The sequence below is a fragment of the Prunus dulcis genome, unplaced genomic scaffold (assembly GCF_902201215.1).
Source record: "Prunus dulcis unplaced genomic scaffold, ALMONDv2, whole genome shotgun sequence".
In the NCBI taxonomy this organism is placed as follows: Eukaryota; Viridiplantae; Streptophyta; class Magnoliopsida; order Rosales; family Rosaceae; genus Prunus; species Prunus dulcis.
The window spans coordinates 10,143-15,025 of NW_023010240.1; the positions used below are offsets into that span (position 1 = coordinate 10,143).

General features: G+C 38.3%; 1 long non-coding RNA gene across 1 annotated transcript; it reads right to left on the reverse strand.

Moving 5' to 3' along the window:
* Positions 1-4,014: 4,014 nt before the first annotated feature.
* LOC117613265 lies at positions 4,015-4,480 on the reverse strand. Its single transcript, XR_004583698.1, has 3 exons — positions 4,348-4,480; positions 4,166-4,253; positions 4,015-4,059 (listed from the first exon to the last, which is right to left on the reverse strand). It is a non-coding gene; the product is annotated as an uncharacterized LOC117613265 (long non-coding RNA).
* Positions 4,481-4,883: the final 403 nt, after the last annotated feature.

Below are 4,883 nucleotides of genomic sequence, written 5' to 3' on the forward strand. Positions count from 1 at the left end.
GCCCAAGTAAAACCAAAAATTGTCATTTTAGCCCATAAATTCCTGTTGAACTCAAGCCCAAAGAAAAAAAAACACACTCACGTGGCTACCTCACCTTTGGAAAGTCAGCAATTCCAACTAAGGATTTTATGTGAGAAGAGACATCTCTGAAACGCTGCCAAAAGATCAAAAAGCCCATCTATATTCAAAGATTTTCTGCTCCAAAGCAATACATCATCTTCCAAGGAATTCGCAGGTCACGTTTTCTCAGTTAGGGCGAGAAACAGGGAAATGTTCAGGAAATACAGAGGAAAACCAAACCGCCATAAAAAGCCCACACATGCGGTGGCATTGGTTGAAACAAAAGCAGTCGCCCCAGGAAACCAGGGAAGGGATCGCTATAGGAAAAGACTACTAAGAGCCTATCTGCCATAATTGATAAAAATCTTTTCTGCCTTACGTTTTGAAAGATCTTTTGCCGCCCATTATTTAAAACTTAAACCACCTCCAAAAGAGGATCTCTTATAAAAACAGAAACGGGCAAGAAAGAAGGGACACTCAACTCATCAACTAAAAAAACAACAGCAAGAAAAATAGCCAAGAGCTCACTTGAATTCCAAGAGAAACCAACCTTAGATCAGAATTCCAAGGTTCGGACTTAGAAAATAAGTTTCCCAGAACGAGATCCCTCGTTATAAATTTGGTTCAGCAAAAAGCCAAGACAAGTAGAGTCCGAGTTTTCACAAACGTGGAGACCCCAGAAACCTCAGGAAGAGCCCTGTTCAAGCAGAACAACTCTCGTAGTGCAATCCCCAGCTCATCAGACCATCGAGAATAGCCACTTCTGTCNCTTCCAAGCAGGAGAAGTTGCAGTTCTGCCCATTCAAAAGGCCTCACAAAGCGTGAAGAAAACGTAAAGCTCTGCCAAAATCCAACTTTGGTATCGATTTGCAGGTCAGCCTAGCNNTTGAAGTCACAAAGCAGTACGGACCGACCCAGACACGTCCAGTCCAGCCTACATCGGAACCTCCCATTCAGGCAGAAACGAAGTTCCGGCGATCTTTTAACTTGTCTAGAGTTACCATGCATATTTATTATCTTGTAAAAGGCAGTTCTGCCTGAAACAGTCCAACTTCTATCAAACACTTNTGGCCAGAACAGCCGTTTGATACTGAGATAAATTGTGGAAGTCCTTACCAGTCTAAGGCAAGAAAAGAACTTACTTGGGAGATATTCCTCACCCAAATTCACAATCGTTTTGTTTTAGAANTCAGTAACTTGGGGCGCAAGTCATCTTTTCTAAAAAAATAGTCTGCTAGAATTTACGTTGCTAGCAGTGGCATGCTCGCACACCAAAGAAAACTGACTTGTTGACCAATACATGGTCTCCAAGCCAGTGGGGAACTTCGCCCTTCCATCACAGGAGCCAAACGCGAAAACGGGTGAACATTATCACCTCAAACAGAATTTGATATCAAAGTACCCGAAGTCAGGTTATGGGAAACTGCTCCAAGACCGTGTTATCAATTTATTTAGTAGATGCGCATATGCTGTTACGGAGGAAGAGTTTAAGGTAGCAATGGAGGAGTTGGTGATTGTTGGGAGTTCGAAAGTGAAGGCATTTATATCTGATTTGTCTAGAGATCACTATGCCAACGCATTTTTCAAAGGAATGCTTTATGGGGAGATGGCAAACAGTTTAGCGGAGTCCTTTAATAATTGGGTTGGTGTGTTTCGAGATTTGCCGGTGCTACCTTTGATAGAAGAGATTCGACAGAAATTGATGGTATTGAATTCTCAATGACGATTTGAAGCGGAGAAGTGGACAACAGTTTTGTGTCCGGAGATGGAAACTAGACTCTGTGAAAATGCGGAGGCCGGTAGGACTTGGGCAGTTCGTCGTTCTAATTCCACTGTTTTTGAAGTATTTGCTGATTATATAGTGATGGTTGATCTCGAGCAAAGGACTTGTTCTTGCCGTCTTTGGCAAATTGACGGTTTTCCTTGCACACATGCGGTGGCTGCAATCCTAGCAAAGAGAGATTCAGTTTATGATTACGTGGAGTGTTACTACAAAACCGACTTCTTTTGAAAAGCCTATGAGAGTCCTATTTTTCCTATTCCAGATATTGGGAAAGGATTGGGCAGCAATGGTTCTGCAGCTTGAGTTGTGCTTCCGCCAATTACAAAGAGGCCAGCCGGAAGACCACCAACAAAGAGGATCAAAGTTTTTGGTGAATTTAAAAGGCCATTGAAATGCAGTCGGTGAAGTGTTGTTGGGCACAATAGGAAGACTTGCAAGGCTATTATATGAACACTCCTTCTCATTTGACAATTTTTTATTTTAGATATGGTTTAGCGAATGTATAGTCAGTTTCTGCGTTGCACTTTTTGCAAAAACTGTATTGCAGTTTTAGTTGCTTGTAATTGGCTACACAGCTTCTAATTGGATATTGTGATTCTTTTTTGAAGTTAATGAAAATTATACAATTGTTTAATGAGTGGATATTCGTTTTCGACTGCCATTCAATGCTTGCTTTCAGATTTTGAGCAGATTTTGTTGCAGAAACTGCATTGCAGTTTCTGTTTATTTCAGATTTTGTTGCAAAAACTGCATTGCAGTTTCTGTTTATTTCAGATTTTGTTGCAGAAACTGCAGTGCAGTTTATGTTTATTTGTTGCAGATTATGAGCAGAAACTACATTTCAATGCTGACCTACTTAAATGTGTTTTGAACCAAGTTTTAGTACTTTGATTATGGCTTTGGCTTTTCAATTCTTTCCACATTTTTTGAGCTGATTTTTTATTTTTATTTATTTATATAAACTGCACTGCAGTTTTAATTTGTTGCAGTATTTTTGACCAGAAAATTCAGTGCAGTTTGTTTGTTTCCTTTTCGTTTTGTTGCATCCTGTTCCAAGATTATATTACAGTTTATATGTATAGGAAATATGTTCTCATATACCATAACTAGAAATATTTACAAACATCCACAAGAATTAAGATACATATTGCCTTGAGTTAACGAAAGGCAAATCACTAGAGACGATTAATTACAAAGTTTTTGTGGTGTAGGAGTTTTGTGACATATTGTGCTCGATATTCATTCATGAATTTCTTGTCCACGCTTTTTGGAATGGGCTGTCCTTGTGCTATTTTATCCATATAGAACATGACGAACATGCCGCAATCCAATCTGCAAATGAAATAAGAGATTAGTTTTTTTTGCTTTTGAATGATTTCAAACTGTAATGAATAGTTGAGTAGACACAATTCTTACGAAGATACAGTTTGTTGAGCACATTCCATGTCATCCTCAAATGGAAAATGCAATGGATTTTGCATAATCCAATTGAGAGTGAGTTCTTCAGTTGGAGTCAAATCTTTTTGTACAAGTGTTGGGGGCCCGTCCTTTTGCTTCACAATTGTTGGTTTTTTTTTAGTTTCTATGAACACTCGTGCTTGAGGTCTTATATATTCTAGCCACCCTTCAACAATATTAACCTGTTTAAAGAAGAAGAAAAAAAGAGAAAAAGAAATGGTAATCAGTGCATTGCATATTATAGTTTTGGTCTGAAATTAGGCAGTATGTATAATACAGAAACTGCAATGCAGTTTCTGTTTTTGTTTGTGCTGAGAAATTAAGACAGTTTCATTCCACTTACAAAGTTTCGAGCAATGTCAATGCACCTTTCTTCTTTTCTATGTCCCAACGATCTAAGTGGATTGTAGTGTCTCCACTTTCGTTCATTTTTGTGAAATGTGAGAAGTGTGAAGTGGAACTCTTCTTTTGAAATAATCGGGAAGAAAAGAACACTGCATTTCCCGAGTTTTTCAAGTAAGTGTTCATACAGGGCCCTGTGCCAAAATGGCTCTTGGAAGCTTTGCATGTAAGCCTGATATCATAGAATGGCAATTTGTTAGTATATATTTTTCGAAAACTTCAGTGCATTGTCTGTTTAAACAATTTTGAATTTTCAAAATAATACTTACCCAAGTCCATGTGGACATGTACTGTGGACTCCATGTCTGCATGGGGTCTATTTTATCCTCCTCTATTTGGATATAGGCCTCAATAACCTGTTTCACATTGATTGGAGAAAAATGGAATTATAAATGGGTAATATAGGTAGCACAAATAAAAAAATACAGTGCAGTGTGTGTTATAGAATTGGTAAATACTTACGTTTTGTGACAGTTCCAGGTCCCATACAATATCTTTGAGATCATGGTTTGTCACTTTCTCACTATTGAGTCCTGCCCAAAAGATATCACTGCGGATTTGAATACATGAAATTCACAAGATTAGTTTTAGTTTAATTGTAATTAAAAGATGAAAGAATTGTTATTTTGGAATAGAGATATTACCGAGGTTGAGTACTTAAGTAGTGTTTTTCAATTCTTTCCCTATCCGCCTTTGGAATTTTCTGCCACACCTTCCTCTGACCCCATCCAAGTTTTTTCTTTGTTGGCTTTTTTTGTCCTTCATCTTCATCACTTGATTGTTCCAGACCTATAGGAATTGAATCATGAAGGCTCGTTCCTTTTGGGGGTTCGGGAATTGGATTTGTGGCATCGGGCTGAGATGCCTCTTGTGTTAACTGCAGATTGAAAGGAAACTAATTAGAAACTTCATTCGATAAAACAGAAACTGCAATGCAGTTTCCATTTCTACAAAGCAGATAACACACTGCATTGCAGGAACTGGAAACTGCATTGCAGTTTCTGTTTCTGTAAAGCAGATAACACACTGCATTGCAGTTTCTATTTCTGCAATGCAGAAAATAGAAAAAAGCAGCAGCTTGAACTGCAGTAATTGCATACCTCCTCGGACGAGATAAGCTTGAATTGTGGTAGTTCTTCATCATCCTTTTTTGCCTTCTTTTTTGTTTTCTTATTTTTTT